Source organism: Pseudophryne corroboree, chromosome 5 (genome assembly GCF_028390025.1).
Source record: "Pseudophryne corroboree isolate aPseCor3 chromosome 5, aPseCor3.hap2, whole genome shotgun sequence".
Taxonomy (NCBI): domain Eukaryota; kingdom Metazoa; phylum Chordata; class Amphibia; order Anura; family Myobatrachidae; genus Pseudophryne; species Pseudophryne corroboree.
Genome location: NC_086448.1, coordinates 512,463,163 through 512,481,054, shown reverse-complemented (window position 1 = coordinate 512,481,054; position 17,892 = coordinate 512,463,163). Strand labels below are relative to the sequence as shown.

Below are 17,892 nucleotides of genomic sequence, written 5' to 3'. Positions count from 1 at the left end.
GCTTAGCTTACTCACACAGCTACCTCATTGCGCCTCTTTTTTTCTTTGCGTCATGTGCTGTTTGGGGAGTGTTGTTTGGAAGGGCCATCCTGCGTGACACTGCAATGCCACTCCTAGATGGGCCAGGTGCTTGTGTCGGCCACTAGGGTCGCTTAGCTTACTCACACAGCTACCTCATTGCGCCTCTTTTTTTCTTTGCGTCATGTGCTGTTTGGGGAGTGTTTTTTGGAAGGGCCATCCTGCGTGACACTGCAGTGCCACTCCTAGATGGGCCAGGTGTTTGTGTCGGCCACTTGGGTCGCTTAGCTTAGCCATCCAGCGACCTCGGTGCAAATTTTAGGACTAAAAATAATATTGTGAGGTGTGAGGTGTTCAGAATATACTGAAAATGAGTGGAAAATAAGAATTTACTCACCGGTAATTCTATTTCTCGTAGTCCGTAGTGGATGCTGGGAACTCCGGAAGGACCATGGGGAATAGCGGGCTCCGAAGGAGGCTGGGCACTCTAGAAAGATTTGGGACTACCTGGTGTGCACTGGCTCCTCCCACTATGACCCTCTTCCAAGCCTCAGTTAGGACACTGTGCCCGGACGAGCGTACACAATAAGGAAGGATTTTGAATCCCGGGTAAGACTCATACCAGCCACACCAATCACACCGTACAACTCGTGATATGAAACCCAGTTAACAGTATGAAACAACTGAGCCTCTCAACAGATGGCTCAACAATAACCCAATTTAGTTAACAATAACTATGTACAAGTATTGCAGATAAACCGCACTTGGGATGGGCGCCCAGCATCCACTACGGACTACGAGAAATAGAATTACCGGTGAGTAAATTCTTATTTTCTCTGACGTCCTAGTGGATGCTGGGAACTCCGAAAGGACCATGGGGATTATACCAAAGCTCCCAAACGGGCGGGAGAGTGCGGATGACTCTGAAGCACCGAATGAGAGAACTCCAGGCCCTCCTCAGCCAGGGTATCAAATTTGTAGAATTTTGCAAACATGTTTGCCCCTGACCAAGTAGCTGCTCGGCAAAGTTGTAAAGCCGAGACCCCTCGGGCAGCCGCCCAAGATGAGCCCACCTTCCTTGTGGAATGGGCATTTACAGATTTTGGCTGTGGCAGGCCTGCCACAGAATGTGCAAGCTGAATTGTACTACAAATCCAGCGAGCAATAGTCTGCTTAGAAGCAGGAGCACCCAGCTTGTTGGGTGCATACAGGATAAACAGCGAGTCAGATTTTCTGACTCCAGCCGTCCTGGAAACATATATTTTCAGGGCCCTGACAACGTCTAGCAACTTGGAGTCCTCCAAGTCCCTAGTAGCCGCAGGCACCACAATAGGCTGGTTCAGGTGAAACGCTGACACCACCTTAGGGAGAAACTGGGGACGAGTCCTCAATTCTGCCCTATCCATGTGGAAAATCAGATAAGGGCTTTTACAAGACAAAGCCGCCAATTCTGATACTCGCCTGGCAGAAGCCAAGGCCAATAACATGACCACCTTCCACGTGAGATATTTCAGATCCACGGTTTTTAGTGGCTCAAACCAATGTGATTTTAAGAAACTCAACACCACGTTGAGATCCCAAGGTGCCACAGGGGGCACAAACGGGGGCTGAATATGCAGCACTCCTTTAACAAATGTCTGAACTTCAGGTACTGAAGCTAGTTCTTTTTGAAAGAAAATCGACAGAGCCGAGATCTGTACCTTAATGGAGCCCAGTTTTAGGCCCATATTAACTCCTGCTTGCAGGAAATGCAGAAATCGACCTAGTTGAAATTCCTCTGTTGGGGCCTTTTCGGCCTCACACCATGCAACATACTTCCGCCACATGCGGTGATAATGATTTGCTGTAACCTCTTTCCTAGCTTTAATAAGCGTAGGAATGACTTCCTCCGGAATGCCCTTTTCCTTCAGGATCCGGCGTTCAACCGCCATGCCGTCAAACGCAGCCGCGGTAAGTCTTGGAACAGACAGGGCCCCTGCTGTAGCAGGTCTTGTCTGAGCGGCAGAGACCACGGGTCCTCTGAGATCATCTCTTGAAGTTCCGGGTACCACGCTCTTCTTGGCCAATCCGGAACCACGGGAATTGTGTTTACTCCTCGCTTTCTTATTATTCTCAATACCTTCGGTATGAGAGGTAGAGGAGGGAACACAAACTGACTGGTACACCCACGGTGTCACTAGAGCGTCCACAGCTATCGCCTGAGGGTCTCTTGACCTGGCGCAATACCTCTCTAGTTTTTTGTTTAGGCGGGACGCCATCATGTCCACCTGTGGACGACCCCACTGATTTACAATCATTTGGAAGACTTCTGGATGAAGTCCCCACTCTCCCGGGTGGAGGTCGTGCCTGCTGAGAAAGTCTGCTTCCCAGTTGTCCACTCCCGGGATGAACACTGCTGACAGTGCTAGTACATGATTTTCCGCCCATCGGAGAATTCTTGTGGCTTCTGCCATTGCCATCCTGCTTCTTGTGCCGCCCTGTCGATTCACATGGGCGACTGCCGTGATGTTATCTGACTGGATCAGCACCGGCTGGTGTAGGAGCAGGGATTTTGCTTGACTTAGGGCATTGTAAATGGCCCTTAGTTCCAGAATATTTATGTGAAGGGAAGTCTCCTGACTTGACCATAGTCCTTGGAAGTTTCTTCCCTTTGTGACTGCCCCCCAGCCTCGTAGGCTGGCATCCGTGGTCACCAGGACCCAGTCCTGTATGCCGAATCTGCGGCCCTCCAGAAGATGAGCACTCTGCAGCCACCACAGAAGAGACACCCTGGTTCTTGGGGACAGGGTTATCAAGCGATGCATCTGAAGATGCGATCCGGACCACTTGTCCAACAGGTCCCACTGAAAAATTCTGGCATGGAACCTGCCGAATGGAATTGCTTCGTAAGAAGCTACCATCTTTCCCAGGACCCGCGTGCAGTGATGCACCGATACCTGTTTTGGTTTTAGGAGGTCTCTGACTAGAGAAGACAACTCCCTGGCTTTCTCCTCCGGGAGAAACACTTTTTTCTGGACTGTGTCCAGAATCATTCCCAGGAACATTAGACGTGTCGTCGGGACCAGCTGTGACTTTGGGATATTCAGAATCCAGCCGTGCTGGCGCAGCACTTCCTGAGATAGTGCTACTCCCACTAACAACTGTTCCTTGGATCGTGCCTTTATTAGGAGATCGTCCAAGTATGGGATAATTAAAACTCCCTTTTTTCGAAGGAGTATCATCATTTCCGCCATAACCTTGGTAAATACCCTCGGTGCCGTGGAGAGTCCAAACGGCAGCGTCTGGAATTGGTAATGACAATCCTGTACCACAAATCTGAGGTACTCCTGGTGAGGATGGTAAATGGGGACATGCAGGTAAGCATCCTTGATGTCCAGGGATACCATGTAATCCCCCTCCTCCAGGCTTGCAATAACCGCCCTGAGCGATTCCATCTTGAACTTGAATTTTTTTATGTATGTGTTCAAGGATTTCAAATTTAAAATGGGTCTCACCGAACCGTCCGGTTTCGGCACCACAAATAGTGTGGAATAGTAACCCCGGCCTTGTTGAAGTAGGGGTACCTTGATTATCACCTGCTGGGAATACAGCTTGTGAATCGCTGTTTGCTCCCTCAGACAGGGAGGCGGTGCTATCGGCAAGGCAGATTTTAGGAACCGGTGGGGTGGAGCCGCCTCAAATTCCAGCTTGTACCCCTGAGATACTATTTGAAGGATCCAGGGATCCACCTGTGAGCGAGCCCACTGATCGCTGAAATTCATGAGGCGGGCCCCCACCGTACCTGGCTCCGCCTGTGGAGCCCCACCGTCATGCGGCAGACTTGGAAGAGGAAGCGGGGGAGGACTTTTGCTCCTGGGAACCTGCTGTTTGTTGCAGCCTTTTTCCCCTACCTCTGCCTCTAGACAGAAAAGACCCTCCTTTTCCCCGCTTGTTTTTCTGGGTTCGAAAGGACTGAACCTGATAAAATGGCGCCTTCTTAGGCTGTGAGGGGACATGGGGTAAAAATGCTGACTTCCCAGACGTTGCTGTGGAAACTAGGTCGGAGAGACCATCCCCAAATAATTCCTCCCCCTTATACGGCAAAACTTCCATGTGCCTTTTGGAATCTGCATCTCCAGTCCACTGGCAAGTCCATAAGCATCTCCTAGCAGAGATGGACAATGCACTTACTTTAGATGCCAGCCGGCAGATTTCCCGCTGTGCATCTCTCATATATAAGACTGAGTCTTTGATATGGTCAATTGTTAGCAGAATCGTGTCTCTGTCTAGTGTGTCAATATTTTCTGACAGTTTATCCGACCACGCAGCGGCAGCACTGCACATCCATGCTGACGCAATAGCTGGTCTAAGTATAATGCCTGAGTGTGTATATACAGACTTCAGGATCGCCTCCTGCTTTCTATCAGCAGGTTCCTTAAGGGCGGCCGTATCCTGAGACGGTAGTGCCACCTTTTTAGACAAACGTGTGAGCGCTTTATCCACCCTAGGAGGTGTTTCCCAACGTAACCTATCCTCTGGCGGGAAAGGGAACGCCATTAGTACCTTCTTAGGAATTACCAATTTCTTATCAGGGGAAGCCCACGCTTCTTCACACACTTCATTTAATTCATCTGACGGGGGAAAACTACAGGTAGTTTTTTCTCCCCAAACATAATACCCTTTTTTGTGGTACCTGGATGTAAATCAGAAATATTTAACACCTCTTTCATTGCCTCAATCATGCAGTGAATGGCCTTAATGGGCATTAAATGTGACTCATCGTCGTCGACACTGGTGTCAGTATCCGTGTCGACATCTACTTGTGCCATCTGAGATAGCGGGCGTTTCAGAGCCCCTGATGACTTTTGAGACACCTGGACAGGCACGAGCTGAGAACTCGGCTGTCCCACAGTCGGCATGTCGTCAAATTTCTTATGTAATGAGTCTATACGTGCACTCATTTCTTTCCATAAGCTCATCCACTCAGGTGTCTGCCCCCCAGGGGGTGACATCCCTTCTAAAGGCATCTGCTCCGCCTCCACCTCATTATCCTCATCAAACATGTCGACACAGCCGTACCGACACTCCACACACACAGGGAATGCTCTATATAGAGGACAGGACCCACAAAAGCCCTTTGGGGGGACAGAGTAAGAGTATGCCAGCACACACCAGAGCGCTATATAAGGCAGGGACTAACTGAGTTATGTCCCTTATAGCTGCTTTTTAATATAAACTATATACTGCGCCAAATTAAATGCCCCCCCCTCTCTCTTTTTTACCCTTTTCTGTAGTGTAGTCTGCAGGGGAGAGCCAGGGAGCTTCCTTTCAGCGGAGCTGTGAGGGAAAAATGGCGCCAGTGTGCTGAGGGAGATAGCTCCGCCCCTTTTCCGCGGCCTATTCTCCCGCTTTTTTATGGAATCTGGAAGGGGTATTTACCTCATATATAGCCCCTGGGGCTATATATTGAGGTATTTTTGCCAGCCAAGGTGTTTTTATTGCTGCCTCAGGGCGCCCCCCCCAGCGCCCTGCACCCACAGTGACCGGAGTGTGAAGTGTGAGAGGAGCAATGGCGCACAGCTGCAGTGCTGTGCGCTACCTTGGTGAAGACTGATGTCTTCATGCCGCCGATTTTCCGGACCATCTTCTTGCTTCTGGCTCTGTAAGGGGGACGGCGGCGCGGCTCCGGGACCGAACATCAAGGCTGGGCCTGCGGTCGATCCCTCTGGAGCTAATGGTGTCCAGTAGCCTAAGAAGCCCAATCCGGCTGCAAGCAGGCGAGTTCGCTTCTTCTCCCCTTAGTCCCTCGCTGCAGTGAGCCTGTTGCCAGCAGGTCTCACTGAAAATAAAAAACCTAAGACTATCTTTCTTCTAAGAGCTCAGGAGAGCCCCTAGTGTGCATCCAACCTCGGCCGGGCACAAAATCTAACTGAGGCTTGGAGGAGGGTCATAGTGGGAGGAGCCAGTGCACACCAGGTAGTCCTAAATCTTTCTAGAGTGCCCAGCCTCCTTCGGAGCCCGCTATTCCCCATGGTCCTTTCGGAGTTCCCAGCCTCCACTAGGACGTCAGAGAAATTATGGTTATTGAGGTTAATAATACTTTGGGATCAAAATGACCCCCAAATTCTATGATTTAAGCTGTTTTTTAGGGTTTTTTGAAAAAAACACCCGAATCCAAAACACACCCGAATCCGACAAAAAAAATTCGGTGAGGTTTTGCCAAAATGCGTTCGAACCCAAAACACGGCCGCGGAACCGAACCCAAAACCCGAAAAATTTCCGGTGCTCATCACTAATATAAAAGTGGTCAAAAGGTGGGAGATCAGACAGGAGGCCCTATTTCAATTTGTAGCACAGATCCAGCTTTACTGTAACTATACAGGCCACATATAATAGCCAGTGAACTGTGTACAGTGGTGAGATTTCGGCGATGTAGCATTGAGCCTTAACGCCACAACCTGGTTTGCCTTAAAAAACATTAAACATTTAAATATAGGGGCGTGGCCTGGCTGCTGAAGGTGGCAGATACGAACTGAGAAAGCTCCTGTGACCCGGGGCTCCTTTCTCTCTACATACCCCCACCCTTGGCTCCCTTGGTGTCCTCAGCTGCCCCGTCCCCTCTGCAGTGTCCCTGTTCGTGCCGCGAAATCGGGGTGTGGTTTTCACCGCTCCTGCGGGTTGCGGCCTACAGGGCTCATACAAGCCGGGGCCTCGATTTCCTCCCCGGACCGGCGGCAGCTCCAGCGCCTTCCGAGACGCTCCTCGCTGCTTACCTCCGCTGCCCGGGGATCCCGAGACTTGCCGCGCGAGACGAGGCCGACAGACGCCCGGCGGCCATCTTTGCAGCACTCCTGTTCCCTGCCGTCTCTCTCCCGCTGGGCCCCAGAAGTGAGTACGATCCTCAGACTCGCGGTCTGTGGGGCTCCGGCGGGGGGAGGGAATGACCATAGGGCTATACACTGTGTTAGAGGTGGTGACCTCACTGCAGCCCACATACAGCCAGCAGCCCTGGTGCGTTTTTTGCTTGCTCCAATTAGCTCCTTGTTCCTACCGGAGCTATAACTGAATCTTCACCCACTGATGCCATCCATATACAGTTTGACCCTCCTGACCAGAGGGGGCCACGGAGCCTGAAGAGCGGTGTTACAGCTGCATACTCTCTATCGCCTGGTGTCCAGTATCTACACCCAGACTGGATCGAGCCCTGATGTTATGTCGCTGTGCATAGCTGTATAGCTCCCTAGCTATGTGTGCCTGCCTGATGTCGCCCTAGGGCCGCGTGGGGGCTTTTGCACGACGACGATCCACGTGTTTTTATAGTGCAGAGGTTATGTGAAAGTGTAACACTGCACTGCCTTATTTGAAGACCGATCTCATGGTGAGAGGGATAAAGAAAAAAAAGGCCAAGACCAAACCGGACGCGATCCCGTCCCCCGCTACCCGACATTCGTCGGACCTACGTCAGTTCTTAACTACTCCAACCTCAAGCCCTGCCGCTTCCTCTACTGTCCCGGCCTCCCCGATTCTACACGGTTTGGTAAACATGTCGTCCCCCGGGAATTCGCAGCCTCCACAGGCCTCCTCTTTGTCTGCAGAGATTAGTGATATCCTATCTCATGTTAAATCACTTCCCACGAAACAAGATTTTTCGGCCTTGGCGACCTGCTTGCTTTCCACCATCACTCAGGAAGTGGCAGCGCATCGACAAGACATGTATCAAATTGCGGCCCGTGTAGATATACTGGAACGCCATGAGTCGTCTAGCTTGGATACCCTTACTAAATTTCGGGAGGTGCTTTCTCATCAGAGGGGTGATATCTCTTTTCTCAAATCACGTATCGAAGATATGGATAATCGTGGTCGGCGAAATAATATCAGGGTCAAGGGCCTGCCCGAGAGCGTCCAACAGGCTGACCTGACGAATGCTTTAACTACAATATTTGGAGAACTTATTGACCTGGATCCAAACAAGGACATTATATTTGATAGAGCACACCGTGCCCTCCGCCCTCGCGGCTGGTCGTCTGACAGACCACGCAATGTGATTTGCAGGCTCCACTATTATGTCCAAAAAGAGGAAATAATGAGGTCGGCCAGTCAGCTGGATAGTATTGACTTTCAAGGAGACAATATTCAGTTATTTCCTGTTCTCTTGCCTGGTCGACCTTGCAGCAGCGTCGAGCCTTGAAGCCTCTCATGGATTCCCTTAGGAAACTTGAACTGAAATACAGATGGGGCTTCCCTTTTTCCCTTCAGGTTTCTCATAGTGGCAAAGTTGCGAGTCTCTCCAGACCTTTGGACTTACAGGCCTTCTTCACGACATTGGGTATACCTCCGGTGCCGCTACCTGATTGGGAAGCTTTTCACCACCTGCCGGATTTGCCTGTTATGATTCCTCCGGACGACGCGTGGCAACAAGTGCGCTCCCCACGGATGCGGGGGTCTACTTCTGCTGGTTCCCGTTCCTCTGAGCCTCCATGAAGGGGGGGTTTCGTCTCGTGCGGACGTGAATTCTCCTGTTACTCTTGTCGTACACTTGATTTTTTTTTCCCCTTAAATTTTGTTGTATGTTGCTCACACGTGAGATCGGTTTTTGCAATGTTGTAATGGTTTCATAGATGAGTGATGGGGTATCGTTAGTATGTTATTTTGATTTTGTTTAAGCTGCGTTCTTTATTTCCGTGATGATACTCATTTATATAATTGTTCAGCTTTCATGAAACTTTGCTAAAAGGTTTATAGATATTTTTTGTTTTTTTTTTCTATACGTTTCACTCTGTGCCTATGCGCACTCCTTGGTAATACTCATATTAGATTAGCTTCTATATTGTGGATGGTCGCTGTCCTTGGCCCCCCATTATGCTGCATCCCTCGTCTCTTTGGGCTGGGAGTCGGCAGGATTCCGCTCCTGTCCTTTTTGCAGCTGTCCTTTTTCTACTATTGTTATCTTTGTTAAATATCGTAGTACTTTGTGGTGTGGCTTTCCACACTACATCTTTTCCTCCTTTCTGATTTCCTTCTCTTTCTATTTCCTTTCCTTGCTGTTCTTCCTTTCCCCTCTCAAGTGTCAGTGTAGGGATGACCGTTGTGAATCTCTTAGGTCTGCTGTAACAATGGGATTGAATGATTTACATGTCACTACCCTTAATGTTAAAGGGTTGAATGTTCCTGAGAAAAGGTCTAAACTCCTTAAATGGCTTAGAGATGAGAGAGTTGACGTTGCTTTTATTCAGGAAACGCATTTTAAGATGGGATATGCGCAGTCTTTGAAATGTCACTACTATCCTCATGTTTTCCTGTCTAATAATCCTTCCGGCAAGACATTAGGTGTGGCTGTTTTACTGGCTCGCCACCTGCCTATCCTTAATGTTACTTCCCATAGACTAGCTGAAGGTAGGGGGTTGCTAGTAAAATGCGATATATACGGCCAACGCTTTTCTTTTTTGAACGTATATGCTCCCAATGCTAAACAACCTTCCTTTTTGTCCTCAGTTTTGGAAATTGCTGAGTCTCTCCTAGAAGGGGTGGTAGTAATGGGAGGCAACTAAAATTGTACTCTTGATCCCCTTCATGACAACTCTAAAAAGATTTCTTGCAGGCCAGAGAGGGAGCATAGGGGGGTGAGACGCACCTTGCTTGACCACCAGCTGATTGACACATGGAGACTGACACATCCTGCCGAGGTAATTATTCCTTTTTCTCGCACCCACATCAGACATACTCCAGAATTGATTATTTGTTTTTGAGCCACAGACACCTACATCTTCTGTCTGATGCCTCTATAGGACAAATTGTATGGTCAGACCATGCCCCTGTTAATCTCACATTACGCCTTACAGGGTGTACACGCCACCAATGGTCCTGGCGTTTTAACGACTTTTTTACAGGATGCGAAGTGTCGGTCTCGAATTGACAACGCCTTAGATCCTATATCTGTACTAATGACCTAGATGACATATCTAAGGTCTCGGTCTGGGAGGCGCATAAATGTGTCATTAGAGGGGTTTGTATCCAGATAGGCTCTTTCCGTAAAAGGCAGAGGGAGAAACTCAGTGGTGACTTATTATCTATGATAAAATCTCTCGAGCTTTTACATAAGAAATCCCAAACCCCACATGCAGATCTTGAGGCTGCCAGGGCCGATCTGAATAAACTACTCTCTGATAGAGTCAAATTTTCATATCGGAAGTGCCGTAGCAGATACTATTAATGGGGCAACAAACCCGGGAAATTACTGACCAAAGCCCTTAGAGAACAACGTGCACTCACTTTTATTCACACAATTAAAGATAGTCAAGGTCAGCCCCAACATGAAACACCTCATATTGCTAGGGCCTTTCAGGCATACTATTCCACCTTATACAACCTTTCCGGTCCGACTGGAAGAGTTGATAAGCTGTCCCGCCGAACAGCCATAGCTGACTACTTGCAGGCCTTAGACTTCCCTACGCTGTCCACAAAAGAGGTAGAAGATCTAGACGCCCCTTTCTCTACTGAGGAGGTTATGAAAGTCATTGACTCTTCTCCCAACGGCAAGAGTCCAGGCCCTGATGGGTATACCATTGCATATTATAAAGCTTTCAAGGAGAAATTGGTCCCTCTTCTCACGAGAGCATTTAATACTGTATCAGAACACTCGCCCTTTTCCCCGCAATCTTTCGAAGCCCACATTGCAGTTTTACCTAAGGATGGCAAAGATCCCAGTCTTTGCTCTAGCTATCGGCCAATTTCGCTATTGAACATAGACATAAAACTTTTTGCCAAACTAATTGCAAGTCACCTTAAACTATTATTGCCCGGTTTGATTCATGGAGATCATGCTGGATTTGTTCTAGGCCGTGAAGCCAGAGATAATACCTCTAAAGTGCTCAATATGATTCACTATGCTGGCCAGATTACGTCCCCCTCAATCATGCTGTCGACCGATGCTGAAAAATTATTTGACAGGGTGGACTGGGACTTTTTGTCTGGCATACTGAAACATCTAGGGCTTGGCAATACCTGTCTTCATAGAATCCTATCTCTTTATGCTTCCCCGTCCGCCAAAATCAGGATTAATGGCTCCCTTTCTGATTCCTTTTCTATTACCAACGGCACACGACAAGGTTGCCCACTATCCCCATTGCTTTTTGTCCTTTGCATGGAAACATTAGCCCAAAGCATTAGGGCCAATCCAAATATTTCTGGCTTGCTGATAAAGGGGACTGAATACAAATTGGCTTTATTTGCAGACGACTTACTTGCTATAATTTCAAAACCGGTCACCTCATTACCAAATCTGATGGTAGAATTTGAGAAGTTTGGAGCCCTCTCTAATTTTAAAATAAACTATTCCAAATCTATTGCCATGAACTTAACTACCTCTCCTGATATAGTAGAGGGTTTGAAACGTACCTTCCCTTTTACTTGGCACGACCACAAATTAAAATATTTGGGGGTGCTACTGTCCAACGACTTATCCAAACTGTTCTCCCTGAATTTTAGCCCTCTGTTGGCGAAGCTTCGCCTAGACTTCCAGAGGTGGAGGAAATTGCAATTATCGTGGTTTGGCAGGATCAATGTTGTCAAAATGAGTGCCCTTCCTAGGATATTATTCTTTCTCCAAACCCTCCCTATACACATCCCCCTACTTTGGTTCCGAGACATCCAGATTCTTATTCGTGCATTTGTTTGGGGATGCAAAACGCCTAGATTTAAACACGACATTTTATTTAGGCGAAAGCATCAAGGTGGGCAACAACTACCACATATTTCTAGCTACTATCATGCAGTACATTTGAATAGGATTCTAGAATGGTCACGGGCTAAAGATTGCAAACAATGGGTTCTTTTGGAGGAAGGTTGTCTCCCACATTATACTGAAATTGTACATTGGCTTCCAATCCTTCCGAAGATTACCCACCCCACGATCTCCCCCACGCTTAAATTATGGGCCACGTTGAGGTCTAAGAGCCATATATCCTCCAAATGGTCCCCTTTAACTTCTTTTCTCCACAATCCCGAATTTGTATAAGGTCTCCATGGGACAGCTTTTGCGCCATGGGCGGAAGCCGGGATTTTCAGAGTCGGTCAGCTGGTGAGCTCAAGTAGGATGCGTTCATTCTCAGATATTCAGTCTCATTGGAATATACATAGTTCTGATTTTTGGAAGTTCCTGCAGGTTCACCATTTCATAACATCTTCCAAGAACTTTTCTGACATAACTAGAGCTCTCACCGTATTTGAAAAAATGTGCGTCTCGCCTAGTTCTCCTACACATACTATCTCTCAAATTTACACGCTTATCATGGAAGACTTGTTTCCGCAACCTCCTACCTTTATTGCTTCCTGGGAGAGGGAACAGTCAGGGCTACCTACACAGATCAATTGGGATTCCGTATTTAGCAACGCCCAGACGAGCTCTTTATGTTTATCAACACTAGAGACTCTCTATAAACTCATATATAGGTGGTATAGAACTCCTCTTGTTCTTAATAAAATGTTTCCCTCTCTCTCGAATTTTTGCTGGAGATGTAGAAATGCCCCAGGGAGCTTCGTGCACATATGGTGGGACTGCCCTCTTATAACTCCATTTTGGACAGAGGTAATTAAATGTTCCGAACTGATAGTGGGGGATGTAGTCCCAAAGGACCCGGGTTTTTGGCTCCTCAATCACACCTCCGTGGGCACGCATTCCTACAAATGCTCCCTATTGAGACATCTTAGCAATGCAGCAAAAGCGGTTATTCCAACTCTTTGGAGGTCCACCTCACCACCCTCGATTAAATTATGGTTTAAAAAGATTGATTACTTTTTAGATATGGAAGACTTTATCTCCTTCTCATCCGGGAAAACCATCAACTTTACAGCCATCTGGTTTCCCTGGTATGATTTCAAGGAGTCACCTGTGTATCTATCTAGCATGTTTCAGATCTCTACTTGAAAAGGTCCCCCCCTTATCTCCCAAAGGATTCGTCCTTTCTGTGCAGATATTCTCACCTGCCCTACATTTCATAACTTTCCCTTTCTTTCTTCCTCCTCTTCCCTCTCTTTCTCTCCTTTCCTATTTTCCTAAGCTGTTTTGTTAGAATGTTCCCCTTTTACATGTTTTGATGTTGAAAAATAAGCAGACAACTTTTTTCCATGCTTTGGGTGCTTTAAATGTTTTATATTGACATATATGATATGCGATGATCTTGTCCCCTTCTTTTGGAAATGTACTGTTGTGATGATTTGTCTGCTGCCTTAATAAAAACAGTATAAATAAATAAAAAAACATTTAAATATAAAGGTTACATCGACTAAATTTTGACACTGCATGCAACTCAAAGGATATTACATTTGAGCCACGATCATAACTGTATGCTTTATAAAAAAATAAAAATAAACTCCGCTTATCACACAAAAATCTTGAAAGTCATGTTTCCGTCCACTGAAAGACCACAAGACACTTGATAAACAAAAATAAGTATTTATTGGTGTGCACCTTCATAGGCTGGAACAGGAGAGACTTGTAATTTGCTCTATAAGCCAGGAACCAAAGAATCCAAACTCTTTATGGTCTGCAACTTACCCTACATGAAAAAAGAGTGGTATAAGTAACAAGAAACTATTAGGATCAAATTATTTCATAGAGCAAATAAACTTTTATTGGTCAATTCTAATTTACACCTACCAGCTGTGAATAAAAAAAACCATAAAAAAAACTAGAAAATCAAGACAAATGAGTGTGTAGTGTCATTCACACCACTGAATAAAAAACACAGCAGTCACTATTCCTCGTGTTATTGCGCACAATCGGTCAAAGGATACTATTGTTAAAAAGCAAAATGCAAGAAAAGTGTGACAAAGAAAAAAAATCTAAAAAGTGCACTCATTTTCATTCAGTTTCAGTCATTTTTCTTGTGCACATGTGAACAAGCCAGTATAGTACCAGAGTTTTTTGATAATTCTGGCGGTCTATCAAAATACAGGTATGGAAACTTTATTTGGAATGCATGGAACTTCTGTATTTCTCAAGGAGTTCTCAACGTCAGTACTCAAGTACAACCAACAAGCCATGTTTTGTGGAACCGCTGTTCTAAAGCACCTTATAATTACACGTCTTTCACAAAAATGCATTGTATTACCCTCATTAAACTGAGCAGCTGTCCTCCCCACAATAAACAATGAAGGGAGATTTAGTTGCTGATCACGCACATTTATGACCTTATCCCTGAGACACTGCATTTCCTTTTCTTGGAATCTGCTCTGAACAGAAGATCTCAAACCTTTGCCTCAATTACATTTTTAATTAAAAAGGTTAAGCCTTCAACGAGGCACAATGCCATGGGACATCAACTCCAAAATACATTCTACTAGTAATTATTTCTATATGAAACACTTCCACTCCAAGTTATATTGTTTAGTTTATATAACTCTGTTATTGAACCAACAGTGGACAGAGTAAAGCAATGTATAACTAACGGCAGAGCTCCCTCACTGCTCACGTCTTAAAGAGCAGAAGTAATGTAGATGAATTGCAGTTTCACATTCTATGCAAGGGTCAACACACTGAATGCACAAGACCAACCCTTTACTGGAAACATGAAATAAAAAATATGTAGGCTAGGAATCCTCTGCTGCATTGCAATATTATAAATATATTGCTTCTCTGTTCTTTAAGTTATAAAAAAAGTTACAAAAGATAAATTGTGTATCACTATCTACAATCTACAATGATTTTTTTCCCCAATTGATACTAGTTTAGCTTACAATCATGAATAATGGATTATACCTATGCAACAGCAGAAAATGTGGAGACTGGTTGGAGAGTTTAGATCAGGCATGTCCAAACTGCGGCCCTCCAGCTGTTGAGAAACTACACATCCCAGCATGCCCTGACACACCTTTAGCATTCTCTGACAGCAAAACTGTGTCAGGGCATGCAGGGATATGTAGTTTCACAACAGCTAGAGGCCCGCAGTTTGGACATGCCTGGTTTAGATACTCTTAATACATTTGTCTCCAGTCTCATGTAAGCAAACTCAGAGGTTCTCAAATGCAGTCCTCAAGGCTAGGTTTTAAGTTTATCCATGCTTGGCCACAGGTGACTTAATTAGCACCTCAGTCAATTTGATTTAACCTTCTGTGCTGAGCCATGAACATACCTAAAACCTGGACAGATGGGGTGCCTTGAGCACCGCGTTTGAGAACCTCTGCACTAACTGATTTGGCAGCTGTCTGAAAGAGGTACCCGAGACCAGGACTTTCATACCAGCAACTTAATAATGGCTATTTCTCACAAGTACCCATGTGATTGAATACAAATGAATATTTAAAAAAAAACTCAGAACTTTCAGTAGTGGTTGAAATTAAATGCTTCATACTCTTGGCCTGTGAAACAGGGTAATATGCATCCATTCAGTGATGGATATTTGTAGAATATAACTGCTGCTACAAGATCACATGTGCTACAATCACTTTTTACAATTAAATGAACTTCTTTATCTGTTCAAAATGTGTTGCTCACAAACACTCTGCAAATTTGCTACATAACTTTGCCATTGGTTGAACATTTCAGGCCTGAGGATGGACTGGTATTGAATATTACCTCAGCAGGGAAGTATGGCAGCCACAAACTTATATGACATGCAGGTAAATAAGGTTTTCTATATAGAACACCTTTTACACATTAAGGGGTATATTCAATTGAAGTCGGATCCATTCCGACATTCATTTGTCGGAATGGATCCGACCTGGGCTTTTCAAAGCAATCTCAATTCGACTTTAAAAAAAAGTCGAATTGAGATGCGGGCAGAGGGGGAGAGCAGCGCCAGAGGAGACAAGAGAGCCACGGGCACAGGGTGAGAGCAGAGACGGGAGCAGCAGCTGGCAGCGTATCCGGAGGATGTCACAGTCGCCGCTCACTGCAGCGTCCACCCGGCTCCAGCAAGCGGGACCTCGCTTTCACCCTGTGCCCGCAGGTCTCCCGTCTCCTCCGGCGCTGCTCTCCCCCTGTGCCCCCACCGTCTCCTTCGGCGCTGCTCTCCCCCTGAGCCCCCATGGTCTCCTCCGATGCTGCTCTCCCCCCTCTCCTCCACAGTCCCTATTTCAGTCCGAAATTTTTTTATGTCGGAGTGAGATTGTCGGAAACGTGGCCAAATCGAATTTGGCCCTGTTTCCCTTAAAAGTACATGAATCGGCAATTATACCGCCGATTCACGTACTATTCGACAAGTCGAATTCACGACATGTCGAATAAAAATGCTGGGGATTGAATATGTCGAATCACGATTCGACCTTAAAAAGTCGAAAACTGCCGTCTTATCGACAGATGGCAGCTTTCGACACTAATTGAATATACCCCTAAATGGGAACGTAGGAAGCCAGTTTCCTGTATAGCGACATAAAAGGTGTGAGCACTTCTGGAACACCCTCTATTTTACCAAGGCCTGCTCATTATGGTCTCACTTTTAATCCCAGTCAGCAACAAGGAGAAGCAAGCGAGGTCTGATGTAGCAAATTTGACATTGTCAAATTATTCAAGTACCTAAGGACAAGGATGCACATTGTATGTGGCAGGTGAGGTTATAATCAAGGCACAACTACAGTGCCTGGAGTTTCAATCTCTCACAAGCAGTCCTGTTTTCAGAAACTAATTCCTACACCCCCAACTAGCAGAACAGAGACTATGGGGGTATTCAATTGTAGTCGGAAACTGCAGTCTTGTCGGAAAGACGGCAGTTTCCAACTTTTTTAGGACGGAAACTGTTCCAACAAGTCTGCAATTCCAACTTGTCGGAAAACACGTGGATCGACGGAATAGCCGCGGATCCACGTGTTTCGGCAGATACCGCAGCTAAATCGGACAGGTTTTGTCTCCGTTTACGACAACGTTAATCCGACTTTAAAAAAAAGTCAGATTGGCATTATCTGGAACGCTTATTGAATACAGAGATGTCAGATCCTTTCCGTTTTAAAGGATCTGACATCGAATACCCCCCTATGAATCCACTTTCACAGGAAAGGATCTTCCAAGGTCCTACTTTCTACCAAAAAAAAATCTCAATATATCCAAGTTCAGAGTTACAAATATTTAAGCTTATCTATCCCACTAAACCTAGCATACTGTATATATGCTACACTGTTCACTAGATGTACAGTATGCAGAATGTGTACATTATTTTATGTCTCATGTTCAAAATCTGAATATAGAGGAAAACTTATCAACTTTGAGGTCATTATGCAAATCACTCATTCTCCTTCAGTAAACAGAAACCTTGGTTCAGATCTTCTTGCCATCTTCCTCTTTCAAACACCATCTAAAACAAAAGAGACAGGTTAACCAGCAACATTATCCTTTTGCAAACAGCAAATAGAAATGCAGATAAATCTGCATTTTGTATTCTTCTAATGTGCTACATTTACATCTGATAAAGATTTGTGTATGTAGTAATCCTACAAACCCTAACGTTTACTTTTTCTTCAAGGTACAAATAAAGGGAATACCTTTTGAGTGTTAAAAACCAATCTTCTCATATTAGTGATGTACCACGGACAGCCCAACGCACTAACATTATTTATATGCCAGATCAGCTGACAGCACTTCTATTAACTGAAAAATATGCTCTGGTGCCAACTCAAAATACCAAAAGAGCCACAGGAATCCCATAGCACTATAAATATGTATGCCAAAAGAAGCATAACCAAAGTTTTGTGTCCAGAACAGAATTTTTTTTTTTAACAAACTTGTATTCACCAGCTATTGATAGGAGACTGCCACTGAACAAATCCATTTGGATTGTAGTTTTCGCTAAATGCTTATCTACACATGCTGTCAGGAATGACCTTGTGAGGAAGGTGAAGGTGGTGTCGCAGCAAACCAGCCGTTGCGAGGCCTTGTCTTGCTTTCCATTTTCCTTTCAGCACCATCAA

At 45.7% G+C, this 17,892-nt stretch overlaps 1 protein-coding gene across 7 annotated transcripts in view; it reads right to left on the bottom strand.

Moving 5' to 3' along the window:
- Nucleotides 1-13,431: 13,431 nt before the first annotated feature.
- Nucleotides 13,432-17,892, bottom strand: part of PRP4K (pre-mRNA processing factor kinase PRP4K) — a 160,665-nt gene continuing 156,204 nt past the window's right edge. For 2 of the 7 annotated variants that reach the window (XR_010177785.1, XR_010177786.1), the window contains one exon: nucleotides 15,986-17,876. The gene's annotated coding sequence lies outside the window, so the exon portion shown is untranslated. Of the gene's footprint in view, nucleotides 13,551-15,984; nucleotides 17,877-17,892 lie in introns of those variants that run through there. The other 5 variants (XR_010177782.1, XR_010177783.1, XR_010177780.1 and 2 more) reach the window with 5 other exon arrangements.